The 15,819-nt window shown below is 40.7% G+C and overlaps 1 protein-coding gene across 1 annotated transcript in view; it reads left to right on the forward strand.

Annotated features, from left to right (window-relative positions):
* The first annotated feature begins 1,798 nt into the window (after positions 1–1,798).
* The window catches only part of SLC10A7 (solute carrier family 10 member 7), a 164,636-nt gene continuing 150,615 nt past the window's right edge, over positions 1,799–15,819 (forward strand). The window contains exons 1-2 of the mRNA XM_062602823.1: positions 1,799–1,876; positions 2,251–2,323. The gene's annotated coding sequence lies outside the window, so the exon portion shown is untranslated. The remainder of the gene's footprint in view (positions 1,877–2,250; positions 2,324–15,819) is intronic.

A 15,819-nucleotide genomic window follows, 5' to 3' on the forward strand; every position in this document is an offset into this window, starting at 1 on the left:
ACAGCATTCTGTGGCCCCATGTGAGAGGTGTATAAGGTACAGCTGTGGTATTTGGTGTGCAGCATGGCATGTTCTGTGCTTTCCATGGGCAGTTTTGTTGAGGTTTTGCATGGACACGTCTTGTTTCTTGAAAAAGCAGTGGAAACTGTGAATTAACCCGTTCTCTCTCTTTGACTATATGTCCATATGATCAGACGATCATGAGACTCGACCCTGCTGATAAGGCAGGCCCACTAGGACCAGTGTTTGCTAGAAATACTAGACACATGGTGAAGCATCTGTTCCCACAGGACCAGGCATGCTGAGCTCAGACTTAATCTACAGGCTCATCCTCCTTGAAAACCAGATTTTAGTAAATTCTCAAAAAATATATCTGTGCATAAGAGCAATGGTAATGGTTGGGGGGGGGGGGTATGTCCACCTTACATGTGGGCATAGATGCTTGTCTACATTTTATTCAAAGCTAATCACAATCCTCTTCTTTTTTTTGGGAGGTTAAAATTCAGTAGAATTGCATTCCACCTTCCCTACAACCTTTGGGCACACATCAAAGCCCTTCCCTTCACACACAGAGCATGGGCAGATATCTGCCTGTGTTTTCCTTTCCCTTTTTATAAATGAAATTTTGTATGTTCTGAAGACTGTTAATACAATGAAATCATATTGTGAAATGCCTCTGCAGCTGCTACTGACATTTCCTACTGGAAACAGCCTGTTAGGAGTATGTTGTCATGTAGCTCTTCCAGTCTTGAAGCAGCAATTGAATTCCAGTGAAATCTGTTACCAAAGGCAATCAAACTGATCAATGGGAGGTTTGGCAGTAACATCAAACCTGATGAAATGATTCTGTGTTAAGAACTCCAAATACACACACAGAAAAGGGGACAGAGCAGAAAACAGGACTATGAAAATAAAGACAAAATAAGACAGAAAATAAATGATACCCAGGAAAAAAAAAAGGGGGGCAAGAGATTAGTAACTGACTGACATAAGTAGCCGATCTAATACAGTGTTCAAAATGCAGGCTGCACAGTTGTCTGTAACACAAACTCCTGCAGAGGCATTTACTCAGATGAACTCTTATCCGCATCTCCTGGTATACGTATTTTGCTGAATTGGGCTGAACTGAATTTGTGCTTAACCTGTTTACTGATTGTTTTGACTGGGGAGATAGCGGATAATCCAAAGAGGCTGTCATTTTAAAGCTTTCAAATATCAAGCTGCATACGTCCATGTGCGTGCCTGTTGTTGCTATGTATATATGGTAAATATAGCACCAAATAGTATTTTCACTTGTTAACCCTTAGCAGTGACATAGACTGGCAGGTACCCTGACACAGTGAACTTCTTTGAGCAAAATACATTTGTTTCTCTTGTTTCAGCCAGCACATTTTCCTGGAGTAAGTCAACTTGCTGCTGCATATCCAGGAGACGGAGGCAACACTTTCTAACACGTCCCAGCATCCCTGTCTTTCCCAGTGACTTGAGCTCCCAGTGTGCTTGCCTGTTTCTGGAAATATTCCTGCTGGCTTCATACACTGTAGCCCAAAGCAGGCCAAAGTGGTGGGGCTGTTTTTTTGGGTGTTTTTTTTTTTTTTTTTTTGCCTTGGGGGTGGGGGGTGGGGTGGGAAGAATTTATTTATTTATTTATTTATTTTAGTTCGATACATTTTTTAATAGCATTTATGAGTATTTTTGAATGAGAGTGCTGGATCTGACAAAGCTTTTACCATCATTAAAACCTGTCTGCTTTAAGTGCTGATAGCTGTGGAATGGCTCTTAATAAGGAGGGATGGACTCGGGCGCGCTCTGCCCGTGGTGGTGACCGGCGGTGCAGCATCGGCTGGGGGGAAGCCGCCAGTGTCCCCAGCGCAGGGTGAGAAGGGTACGGGTGGCTGCTCCATCCCTATGGATACAGCTGGGGCACTCTCCGGGGGGCTGCTCCCTGTTTTTTCGCTGGAGGCCGAGGCAGCCCAGACGCCGGGAAGACGGGCTCAGGATCCTCTCCCTCTCCTCTCCCTCTCCTCTCCCTCTCCTTCCCCTCCCCCTCCCCTCCGATGTTTCAGGGCGGCAGGGGCTGGTGGCAGCCGGCGCCTGGCCGTGCTCCCGTGGGTAAAACCGGGATCAGACCCTGGGGAGCCGCTGAAGGTTTGCTCCGGTTGGGATGGCAGGGCCGGGGTGCCCCGGGACAGTTCCCTTGCTGCCGATTTCCAGGGAGTAAGAGAAATTCCTTTGCCTTCTCAACCGGAGCCAGAAGCAAACCCTCTTTGAGATATCCAGGAGAGCACTGCAACCCACCCACTGCAAGGATCATGTGAGAGAGGTTAAGTCTTTGAATGAAACATGGTTTAGTTCTTACTTTGTTTCTCTGTTACACCTCATGTCCTTCCATGTCCCCAGTATGACACCTCATGGCATGTCACAGTATGTTGCAGATTGCTATATTGTGATTTTTATGTAAGAGTGGGCATGTTAATTTATTAAGAAAAATAAAAATGCCCCAAGGGCAAGAGACATGTCAGTCTAGAAAGAAGATGGTTCAATCTGTGCTTGCCAATTACCTAGAAGACTTACACATTAACCAAAAGACCAGAAAAGCTCAGAAACCTGACAAGTAACTGCTATGTCCTTGGAGGCCGGAGCAACTTAATTTCCTAGTAGCAAAGCCCAGCTGATCTAGATGCTAAAAGGTGTGGAGAAAGTGTGTGTGTGAAAATGACCACAAAACAGGTGGGCAGAAAGAATATCATCTTGCTGGCAAGTGAGAAGAAGAAGGTCATCAAAAAAATTGGGCTTATTCGATCCCATATTGTGTTCCAGCTGGGGGGAAGCCTGTGCTCCGTGGGTGGGAGAACCCTGGTTAGGGAAGGGGACAGGGCTGGTTTGCAACACCACTGTTTTGGGGCCTGCTGCAAAAGATGGAAGATTCCTGTAGATATTCACTCTCCCTATTATCGTGTTTTAGGGGGGAGAGCTCTCTACACGTGGCTGTTGTTTTCACAGACTTGTAGGTAAGCTGTATCAGCACAGCCCTTATAAATCCCATTTTCACCAAAGATTTATAACTGTAAATGCGTACTCTGGACTGGTGTTTTCCATAGAGGAGTTTAGTGAGGGATCTTATTTTTAGAGGGTTGGTGAATTTATTTTCTATGCCTAATTGACATAATAAAAATGGATGATCTTTGAGGGGACAGCAGACTTCTGTACCTGCACAATGTCTTTCTTGGTAGTATTTTGATACTGATTTTATGTGTGCGTTATAGTGGTGTGAGAGGTAGTGACAGTGCATCAGGCAATGGTAGGAGCTGCTGCATGGGCTCTGAACCTACCAGTACCACTATGTGTGTATAAAGTGGTCAAGCTGGATAAAGAGGGAGGGAAGAAACACTCATTCTGCAGAGGTACATGGCTAGATTTGCTTTTATTGATTCCCTTCAAGCCAGAAATAACTGAGTGAATTGAAGCATCTTTGCTGAATTAACACATATGTGAATGCTCTGAACATTTCAATGTTCTTAAGAAATTCAACCATCCTGGGAATAGCTGGGTAGCTTTCTTCTGAGAGCTCAGGTACACCACCTCCTGTACTGTTGTTTGGCAAGACTGCCTATTTTAAAGAGGCAGTCCAACGTTACAGCTGGTTTTTAAGCCAGGCTGCATTCACTATTCCATTTTGTGTGGTATTGCCATACATGTTTGTTTAATTTTTAATCATGGTAACTTTTTTGTGTGTGTGTGCAAATCAAGGTGTTACACATGAAGTGGTGGAAAACAAGAGATGTTTGTATCTGTATGAATAGTGGCTGCATTTCCCCTTATTCAGCGACTTCATGCACTTAAGGTGCTACAGGCATCTGGAAAGCAAAAGCTGTGGAAATGATAAATGAAAGCTGGGTGGTGCATTCTTCTTCTTGTGGCAAAGCTCCTTCCAAGTCAGACACCAGCCATCAAATGAGTTTTACCTGAATCTCCAAGAGGGACTTAGGCTGTACTAGCACTACTAAAATTAAGATGCTGCTAAGTGAAATTTACAATCTTGTTTTGGTTTAGTTTTTGTTTGTTTTTTTTAATGAATTTTTGTTTGTTTGTTTTTGTTTTTTCTTAAAGAAATAACTGAAAACAGAAACCATAAAATCTTAGTTGCTTAGTGTGTATACACACTGTCATGTTTTGAAAATATCACCCCTCTTTGTATTATGCAAGCGGAAATTCCTGTCTTATGTTAGCCCATGTTAGTATGAATTCTGTGATGAGCCAAAGAGAAGTAACTGTGGCCTGAGTTGTCTATGTCTGCTTCGGATTGCTAAAAATGTCCTGTGCTGTTCAGAACTTGCTTGAACTCCACTGATAGTTTATGCTTATCTGCAAATAACTTTTTTTTTTTTTTTTAATCTGCTCCTAATTGCTATAATCTGTCATGAAGACAAACCATCAAACCATTTTAAAGCAGGTAGGGGATAGCGGGATCTCAGGTGATGGCAGTGCAGGGTGTGAGCAGGGAGCATAAGCCTTCTGAAGATAACTTGTTTTTCAATTAGGCCTATGTTTCAGAGGAAAAGCAGTAGAGAAGAACAAGAACCTGGTGATGGAGGGTTAAAAATAGACTACTAAGTCATCAGAATGAAGACTTTTGTTCCTCTAGTGGGATGAAAGTTAGTGCTGTAGGGGATGGTGTTTTTAAACTCTGTTTTCATTAATCCTTGCCTCTGCAAATGGAAAATCTTTTTTTTCAGGACTGGTCCCAGGGACTGGTGACTGATGTTTACTACCTTCTACCTCAGGTCCCACACACTTAGTTGACTTGTTGATACAAAGTTGTCTTTGTGTTCAGCTGAAGCATTTAATCTCATACCAACATCTGAAAAGAAACAAAACAGAAGAGAACTATAGAAACATGACAGTCTGGGCAGGAGGAAAAAATATGAGCTAAGTGGTTGGGGTGAAGGTAAGGGAGCATAGTTGCCCTGTGTCAGTCATTACTTGCACTGCTTAATGTACCCCCTGTAGTGACACTTGGATACTCCAGCACTGAGCACCCGTACGATGACTGGAGAGGTTCCTGATGGGCAGAGGTTTCAAGGTGCATGCTGCCAGTGTGTGCCACCAGGACCTTGTGAGAAGGGTGAGCTGTCAAGCAGGAGGACAAGTTTAGGCTGCGTTAATGTGATGGCTTTATTATCATAAACTCAGCTGATAACAGTAAGTCTGACTCAAGCATGGGTTTTCGTAACTGCAAGGCAGAGTCCCCAGAGGTGGTGTTAGGTGTCTGGGTTCAGTTTGTTAACTTCAGTGACTGTGGGTGTTTTGAGTTTGTAATTTCCAGAAGCAGTTAACACAAGAAAATGAAACACTGACTCAGTGAGGTGAAGCAAATACCATACATTTCAGTACTTACTCAAAAGTTACTTTTCATCCCTGCACTTGGCTAACTCTGTTCAGGAATTTCTTTTTTCTCCCTATCAGAATTGAATTAAACAAAGATTTTAGTCCCACTTCTTTCAAGACCATGCTCCAGAAAACTCTGAACAAATGCGCTGTGGCTAGTAATGACAGTGTGTTTGGGGGTTAGAAAGAAGCCACTGAACTTTGTTTCCTATTTGAAGCTTCTGGCTGGTTCCAAGTTTTGGGAAGCTCAGGCTGTGTTGGCCCAGCTGCTATTCAGCCTTATAATGGCCACAGGCCCACCTTTCCCATCATGAATTCATGTTTAGTGAGAGTTTAATTGCAAAAAGCTGAAATTGGATACTAATCCCCTGTGTGGAGTATGTTGGAAACTGTCCTGTCGTTCTTGGAGTAAATTGAACATAGTAGGTTTGGCAGTAGGTGCATTTGGTCCTTGTTACTTTCATAAGAAGCTGAATGACAGATGTTGATGCAGGATAATTCCTCTTAATTCTAAATCATCAGGTAGCTTATTTAGTAAGTAGGATGACACATGAGCACAAAGCTGCCTGCTCCTTTTCAGGCAGGGGTGGGTCCTGGCAGAGCTGGGCTCTACCCATGCCTGGTCCTCTGAGCCATCACTGGGGCTCAGCTGCAGGATGGTGCTGGGTTGTTGGCTCTTCAGAGCAGCTGCTGTCTTGTGGTATGCCTTTACATGCTGAAAAGCACAACTGTGCTTGCTTCTGGCTGGGGTCTTCAGAGGCTGCTGCGACACCAATAAGTAAAAGTTAATTGCAAATTTATTTCCACGTAGCAATAAGGGAAAAACACTTGGGGCCAGTTTCCTTTAAAGAAAAGGGGGGAAAAGCCTGTTCTACACTCATTTGATTAACCCATGCTGTTAATCACTGCCAGGTTTATGAACCTCTATTATAAACTTGTTACTCTAAGGGGTTTCAGTTCAGTGATTGAAAAACAGCTTTAGGGCTTGGGTAGGTAAGAGTAGCAAGAAGTACAAGTAGAAGCACTGAGCCTTTGAAGAGGTGTATAAATAATTAGCAACATATTTCATGTGGACTCTCTCGTTGAGATACACTGTCAGACCTGGGATTTTATCAGAACATGATGAAAATATGAACAGCTCTATATTTATTCCAGCATAACAATGCTGAAATATAAAATAATTCTATTAGATGCTATTTTAGGTCACAGGTAACAGCTCTGCGCTGCTGAACTGCTCTTGTATGTGCTGCAGTTTCTTCAGAAAGCAGAGAGTGTATGAAAGGTTCTTTACACTCTTGTGTCTTTTGAATCTTAGATCCATATTTCATGGTTGCAAAACATACAACACAGGTGAAAACCTGAACTGTATCTTAATAAAGCAAAGTGATGAATAAATAGTAGCCCATGCACCTGGTGCAGGGAAATACAGCTGGTAAAATAGAAAACAAAAGTGGGAACTTCTCTAAACACTCCAGTGGAAAAAACCCAAACCTCTAAACCCTCTAGGACATGTACCCATGTATCTCACTCAGAAGTGACAAAAGCTGTGTTCTTACTAATAAACAATCACAAATCTTCCTAACAAAATACAGGTACCTGGAAGTTAATGGCATTGTTAAGTGTCAGATACTAAGCACAACCCTGCTTTGACCATGGCTTGGTCTAGCACCATTCCAGTTGGTTTGGGTTTGGTTTTTTTGTTTTGCTTTTTCCCAGTTCATGTGGTGAAAGTGCTTTTTAGGGCAAGATTTCTGCTCTCCCATTTTCAAACAGTAATCCTGATCTCTGGGGAAAAGCCTCAAGCCCAGCTGTTGCAGATTGCTTTGCTCATTCCCATATGGAGGAGGATTTCAGTGGGCATCAGCAGGAGTTTTGTCCAATTAAATTCATTTTGGCAGTGTTGGCAGGTGGGTTTGGGACCCGTTTGAGAAACCCACGTGCTCTAATGCAGAGGTTATTTTAGCAGAAATGCAACTGTCTCTGCTATTTTTGGAAATGCTAACAGGACTTCAGCAAGGTCAGGACTTTGAATAGGAAACTGAAGCTAAGATTAAGTTCAGTTGTTTATAGCACTTTATTAACCTGAACAGAATCAAGATTTTACTCTTCACCTTTTTCTACCAAGGCTTTCTGCCCAGCTTTGAAGTTTGGAAGAATGAATCAAATTCAAAGAGTGAACTTCATTTTGCCTCCAGTTTGAATGCTTGGGACTGAGTGATGGTAATCTTGGTGCAAGCCCATAGGGCAGTGAATTTCTAAGTGGCGGACATAAGGCATTTTCCACCCCCTCTACTTTTATTAGGAATTGTATAAGCTTGTTTAAATAATGATTACAGGTTTTTAGTTGTTTTTAATTTTAGCTTTAGTTTTTAATAGCTGTCATGGGATCTTATAATGCCAGATTGGAAGGGACCTCAAGGATCATCTGGTCCAACCTTTCTTGGCAAAGCATGATCTAGACAAGATGGCCCAGCACCCTGTCCAGCTGAATATTAAGAGTGTCTTATGTTGGGGAATCCACCATTTCCATAGGGAGACTATTCCAACGGCTGATTGTTGTCACTGTGAAAAATTTTCCTCCTGTGTGCAGTCAGAATCAACCTGGGAGTAACTTGTGCCCATTAACCTCATATTTTCCATGTGACTCCTTGTAGAAAGGGAGTCTCCATCTTCTTTGTAGCCACCTTTTAAATACTGGAGCAGGGTGATAAGGTCTCCCCTGAGCCTTCTTTTCTCAAGACTGAGCAAACCCACTTCTCTCAAACATCCCTCATAGAGCAGGATCTCCAGTCATTGGATCATCTTTGTGGCCCTTCTCTGGACCCTCTCCAGCCTGCCCACATCTTTTTTCATTTAGTGGGGACCAAAAATAACTAGAATGGAATAATGACATCTTTATTTCTGCTGGTGATGCCCTTGTTGATGTAACCCAGCACCCTGTTGGCTTTCTTTGCTGCAGCAGCACACTGTTCACTCCTATTGACCTTGTTGTCCACCAGGACTCCAAAGTCCCTTTCCACAGAGCTGTTCCCCAGCCAAGTAGATCCCAGCCTGTTCTGCAGTCCTGGATTGTGTTTACCCTGGTGCAAGACCTTACACTTGTCTTGTTGAACTTCATAAGGTTCTTATTAGTCCTTTCATGCTTAAGTGCATTTGTATTTTAAGAGGTTAGTACTTAGCTTTAAACTGTATTTGTTCCTTATGCTAGAAAAATAATTTTAAATGAATATGCTGCATTATGAAAAAAAATGGTGTTCTCTATTTGTGTGTTATGTGATATGAAATGCAGTGGGATCTTCGTGGAATATAATACATAGCAAAATGAGAAGTTCCAGCTGATATGTGGAAGGAGATACTATCACCTCTAATCCTTCTGGGCTTCGCTTGGCAGCACTTGAGCTCCTACAGATATGACACAAAGCAAAACTGGACCTAATGTGTGCCTGTGGGCACTGCCTGTAGCTCCAGTCATGCAGTCAATGTATAGCTGCTTACTCCTGCCAGTGTTTACCCACTCAAACAACCCTGCAGGACTCTCAGGCAGTTTGTCATAAACCCAGTGAACTCAGTGGCAAAGTTCTAGCTGCAACTGTACACTGGTCCAGGTGTTATTCCTCTGCAAAGTGCTACTGAAATTAGCCTTCTTTACTCTTTAAATTGTCATTTGCACTCTTCTTTAGAGTGTACTACTCTCTGGTTTACATTCTGTCTTTAAACTTGCCTTTGCTACTCAAATGGGAAGCAGTGTGCAAGAGACTAACGTTTAGGCACCAGACCAAATACTCAGATAAAAAGCTAGTCCCTCTTCCTTAGCAAAACTGGTTCTTTCCAACCTGTCTTTAAACTGAAAGAAATTATATAGAAATCCAGAAAAAGAAAATAAAAGTTTGCATTTTCTTGTGTACTTTCAGTCTTTTCTGGTGTCCCTTAAAAGCTGACATTAACCTGACCATTTCATGTTCCATGGAGTCAGACTAGCTTATTTGGTAGCCATCTCTATGTTGAGGTTGATTTTTATTTTCATGGTAGCCCATAGGGCAGGTATTACACTTGACAAGTGAGTGGAAACTGAGACACTCGCCTATTACTTTTTAATCTGCTAAGCAGGAAAGCAAGCCTTGTAAGTGCCTGGCTTGTGGGAGGTCATCATTAGTCTGTCAAGATATTTCTTTATTGCTATCTTCCATAAATGTATTTGATATGGCAACTTCTAGTTACGCTGTTTTGAACAGACAAGACATACTGTTTATGAAAACAGACTTTGTGGTAGCGGGTAAAGGAGGAGAGGTTGTTTACAATATTTTAAGCCAAATTGTTCCTTTGGCAAGAGGTTTTCTGTAACAAGTGAGAACAACAAGAATTAGCACTCTCAGCACTTCAACAAGCAGAGATTTTTGTCTGTAATGAGAAGAATGAGACTTGTTTGACACAAACTACAAAACAACACAGGAAAGATGAAAAACAAGGGCAGAAATACATTACTGAAGGTGAGGAAAAACAACTTCACTGCTCTACTGTGAATTCAAGATTCTTGCTCATTATAATGTATAATTACAGCTGGCATCATTCCAGAGGAGGGGTTGAAAGAAGGTAGGTCTTATCAAGCGTAGCAAATCCTGTTGAGGAACTGACCACAGCAGCATCCTACCCTAGTTCATATAGTCCAAATCACTGCCATTTTATTCTTCTATAGCAGGTCCTTCTTTATGCAGAAATGCAAATGTTCTTTGGACTCCTGAGATTTGAAAACTGATTAGAATTTTTATGTTCCTCCGTTAGGGGTAAAAACAGATTATCCCAAGGTAGACAGCTCCTCAAATTATATACTGATCTGAGAAAATGGGAATAACTTAATTTTGTCATTAAATGAATAACTACTTTCAGCAACTGGTGCCAATGGTGTTGTGTGGCCATTTTTGAATTTTTTGCTGTCTTTCTGAAGTTTTGAGCAGTTTTAATGGTAAGTTTACTAACACCAGATTCTATTTACTTGAAGTGGGATATTCATCCATGTATCATTTAAAAGCAAATCTTTGGTTTGCTTTCTAAATCTAGTATGAGACTGAGAACAGCATAGAGTTTACATATGTGGCTATTCTAATTTCCTCTGCAGCTCTCACAAGGAGCAGAGTTTGAACCCAGTGAGGAGACTGAGCTGAAGTAGTTTGGCCATCTGTATGTGTCTGGGTAGATATGTGTATGTGTGACCTCTAGGACATGGCTTTTGTTTTTGAAAACAATGATGCACCAGGATACTGTAAGGCAAAGTGAATATTTATTGAATTCAAGCTCAGGATTCAAGCTTCAGGTTGTTGTTGGCCAGATATTTCCTGTGTAATGAAATTGTAAGGTTCTTTTTTAACTCTTCCACCTTCCCTCCTCCCCCCCCCCCCTTTTTTTTTTTTTCCTCTGAGAGCAATTGCAAGGCTAGGTTGCACTGCTGGAGACCTTTCACACCAGTAAATGATGTCATCTAAGCAGAGGTGGATGGCACAGATGAATCTGGACCCTGGTTTCCTGGCTTTGAAATACCTGTTCGTTTGGTGGTGTGTTTTGTTTGGTCTGGCTCCCAAAAGCTCTTCACATCAATCATATCCTAGTTACATTGATATTGTTCTTCTTTTTCCAAGGTCTTCTGACAGCCTCAAAACTGGAACTAGTCATAAAGTATTCACTTTGTCACTTGCTCACCCTGACTCTTGTTGGGTGTTGCATGGCAGCTTTGCTCCCCTCCTTGACTTGTAGCAAATCGTGTATGTGTGCTTCATTTCATTGAAAGCTTGGGACGGGAAACTGATGAAGTGGTCTGGTTGGCAGGGGTAGGGTAGTAGAGGGGGAGAAGCTAAGGCTCTGTGTAACGGAACAAGTCTTATGTGTGCAGCTTTCATTCTGTTTGGATGCAACTGTGTGCTGCTTATTAATATTTCATTTGTATTGCACATGCATGCTGCTAAGAATGGTGCTTATCTAGGCATAAAAAGGCTCTTAATGACAGATCCTATATGTACCTATAGGTTTCGAGAATCTTATTGCAGAAGTGATTCTTTTTCCATACTTACAGTGCTAGAGGCTCCGTTTACTTCTGCTTACTATATTGCTGTGGTTTTGTGGTTTTTTTTTGTTTTTTTTATAAAGAGAATAGCTAAGAAAATCAAAATGTCCAAGGATCTTAAAGGAACTAAATAATTTTTACAAAAGAGTTTAAGAATTATTTGGAATGATTTCTTCCTTTTATTTCCTGTTGGCAATGCTATTTTTGTTACTAGAGCTGTCTGGGGAAGTAAAGATGCGTGTCAAAGCCAAAGGTGTATGTATTCCATTGTATTTTACCTACAGGTTTTGTTTTAGATCCTGATCTGTTACACAGCTATAAAGCAGGGGTAATGTGATTGTAATAATGGATGCAAATCAGGGTTAGGTCTGCAAAGCATAAAGTGAGAGTTATACTGAAGTAAAGATTTATGGAGCTACTCCTAGTTGTATTGGACAAGGACAAAACCATGGATATCTTCTGTAAGCATATAGATATATATGTACATATATAGATATATATAAAGTTACGGTATATATAATCTACTGAACCTTATTCTTTGTCAGTATGATAAAAGAATTATTAAATCAGCAAGAGGAAAATGAGCCAGGTTTTATTGCTATGATAGGAGTCTTACAATTTCATGTCTATGGTGGCAATTTGGAAAACAGGGTATTTTCGGCTTTCTCTTTGTGGGTTGTTTTTTGTTTTTTTTTTCCCAGTGCTAGTATGAACTATAATTAAATGAGGTACCCATATGTTTACATAGAAAGACAAATGGTCTGTTTATTTCAGCAGCTGTTTAATAAGCCACCAGCACAATCAATTAAATTAATCCCAGGAAATAAAACTTGAAATAAAGATGATATCTGCAATCATTTTTATTCATGGTTAGAGACCATGCAGATTCTTTTGACAAGTTGAAAAATCTTATGGGTGATGTTGAAAACTTCAATGTACAAGTGCTAATTCAATTTGAGGGGAAAAAACCTGACTTGATAGAATGGTTTCTGTAGAGATATTACTTGAATATCAAACCCCCAAGCAATACAAAGGCAGCCAGAGTATTGTATGCTCATTACTTGAATTTTCAAATACTTAACAACTGTGGGAAGTATGAATATGCAAAACTTCCAGACTCTGACCAACATTTCTTGTATTCTTTTCTGTTCCTGGAATGAAAAAGGCAGTGGTTTGTCATTGCATACATATAATTGTTATTAACTCAATTTAAAGTTACATATGGTATAAGGTCATAGGTCTCTAACTCAGTAGAGCATTTAAGTAAATCAGCCTCTTCACCAGCTGTAGCATGTTATATATGTGTGAAAGTGCTCTGTTGAACTGGGGCTAAAATTTCAGCCCTTGTATCTTCACAGCTGTTATGCAGCAGAGATGAAAAGTGCACCTTGCATAGACAGTACAATATTAAAAATTTATTAAGTCACAACTATGGAGATTATAATAGGAACAAACTCTTGCCTTTAATGGTAAGGGTCCTAAACTGTTATCCTCTTCTCTAGAAGAAAAAATATACAAGAGAGCTTTACAATGAATGTCCCATGTGGGGGAACGGTTTGAATAAAAATTCCTCTCCTATGTGGAAGACCCCTTGACCTCCATGAGGATTCTGGGGACTTACTGCCACGTTGGATCTGAAGGTGCCAAAGGCACTGTTAATGTACCTAATTTTAAGTTATGGGCCAGATCCTGCAAGCTCTTGTTTGCAAATATAGTCCATTATGTCTGAATATTTTGGGGCTGATTTATGATAGTGCACCAATTTGTGATAGACAAAAAAGATGTTTGTGCAAGACAGGATCTTGTGCTTACTGCTGAATGCCCAAAGCTTTCACATCTATTCCTAAACAAGACAGTAAAACCTACAAGAGTCTGTTTTTTTAAAATGCTAAAATCATATTGCCATAAATAAAGAATACCACCAATCTCTGCAGGTTAACAGGGAAGTAGCAAATCTATTTGTATTTGACTGGGTTTTTAAAATACATTTTTCTTACATTTAAAATAAAAAAACCCCTGACCTGTGTGTAGCACTGAAGAATGCCACGAAAAAAAGCCATGAATGCTTTTATCTTTTACAAGACAAGTTTTTATTTTGTGCAGGCATTAAAAGATTTGTTTTGCAAGCTTTTCTTCTGAGATACTTGTAGTCTTTCTCCTCCTTTGCTAGCTCTTGCTGGTGCTGTTTGCAAGAGACTTCTCAGCTGCCCGAGTCCCTTGATGGTGGCAAGTAGGCAAATATTGTAAGTTACGACAAAAGCATCAATGCTCTGAGGAAAGAGCTGGCAAAATTTGTATTTACTCTGGGTCTCAAAGTCCTAGTGCTCTAATCACTTCAGTGGGATCTGTTGGAGCATGTCTGTCTACCTTCACTTCAGCCTGAATGCTCCTGTTTCCTTCCTGTGGAAACCAAATGGTGCAGTGGGCAATGGAGCACAACTTGGTCATGTTTCGGTATGGAGATAGGTGGTCATGTGCCCTGCGACCTGCATAGTGCTTCAGGGTCCTTAGCATATGCTAAATTACAGTGGAAGAATGGAAGGAGAACTGTCATTGGAGTCTGGAAATGTGGCCGGAATCTGAAATGAGACTCAGTAAAAGCAGAGCCCCTCAATTGTTCATTAGTATCTCCACAGTGAATTTTCCCAAATTTTCAGCTGATTTTTTTTTCATGTCTCAAATACTTAACCTGAAATGGGAAAATCATTTGATGTTTCTGCTTAAATATTGTCAAAGAATTTCTCTACCTACTTGCCCACTGTAAATGTGTAGTAATGTACTAGCTGACACATATTATGTGTATTTTACTGACTTCAAGGAATTTTTATCTTCAAGAAACCTGCTGATTTTTAAAGCACAAAATCATCTGTAAAATAAGTTCATACAAATGAAGAGATAAGCACAGGGAAGGAATGGTGTCACTTCTACATGCCCAAAGTTCAGAACATGCCTCAATCTTAACTACAGAGGACACTGCCAACTACTGACTAGAATTTAAGGTTTTAGTTGCCATGTGTCTTCCTATCTAACAACTGACAAATAATTTGAACACTAATCAATATGCTGCTGCTCCCTGGAGTTGTACACATTTCCTAATAATCAGTCTGAATTTTGTTTGGCTGTCATTTGTTAAAGATGATCAGAAAAGAAGGGGTTTGAATATAAATGAACTATCCTATTCCTCTAGGTTGTGCAAAATGGTGTTACTTGGTGTTGACTCTGTAGCTTGCTTTATGCATAAGAAGGCTGGCTCTGTATTTTGGAGTACTGAATAGAAAATTAAAAATGCAGGCCAGTCTTTAGGAACATTTCACTTACTGTTTTAATAAACTTTTGTTTATGCCTAGAGGTGCCATTAAATTACCAGCCAGACATTAACATACAGTACACAAGGGATCTTGTATATAAGCAATGATTATTACTGTGTGACTCGGATAAAGATTGCTGTAGACATAGATAGTTGCTGGATGGGAGATGAAAAGCAAATACCTGTGTGGAGGAAGAATGGTGGTGCTTAAGCAGAGGATGTGCTGTTTGGTCAGTGTCATGGTTTAAGCCCAGGACAGTCAGCTATGTTTAGAAGTAAATTATTTTCTCAGAGCAGAAGTATGACTAAAGGGGACAGTGGATTGTCATAGTAGAAGAACCTTTGGTTTCTTTCATAAAAATAAGGGGAAGCAAGCACATGGTGTGGATGATTCTGGAGCTAAAGGTATGAAGCATTTTCAAGTGAAGTATTGTTCTGGACCCCTTTAGACAAGGAATCTTTACACCCCCAAAGCATCTGCTTTAGTTGCTGACTGTGAGTGTGCAGGGATGCTGGGAATACTTAATTCCAAATACAACTTGTTCTCTGTGCTTCTGTACCCACAGTAAGAACGTAACAAAAGGAAGTAAAGACTGCAAGAAAAAGCTGGAATAAACATGGGCCATGGACACCACACTGTAAAGTATCTGTCTGAGTAAAGGGTGTAGAGGTGAAACCAAAAAGACGTATTTTGCTGCAGGCCTTGTGCTTGCATGCTTTCACAGACAGGTTGTCCTGGGTACAACTTGAAATGGGGGATTGCAGAAGTAAGTCCATCTAGAAGGAAAAAAAATCAAAATCCCTCCAGCTTCTGAAAAAAACATATGCCAATTAATTCTGAACTGGGATTTTCCTTTACATTTGATCTACTTAAGAATGCACCAAATGGAAATCTTCCTATGAGGAAAGCTTAGAAATGCTCTCAGTGGGAAAACACACCATCGTAACTCTCCCACTTCCTTAAAGGAATCAGGGTAGAACTCTGCTTAATGCACATCCTCTAAAGGAAATATAAGGTCCTACCTACTACAGCCTCCCTAGGTTCTGCTGCAAAAAAAACCAACCAAACAAA

This window comes from Pezoporus occidentalis, unplaced genomic scaffold (genome assembly GCF_034315485.1).
Source record: "Pezoporus occidentalis ecotype Australia unplaced genomic scaffold, CSIRO_AGI_Poc_V1 ctg79, whole genome shotgun sequence".
NCBI lineage: Eukaryota > Metazoa > Chordata > Aves > Psittaciformes > Psittacidae > Pezoporus > Pezoporus occidentalis.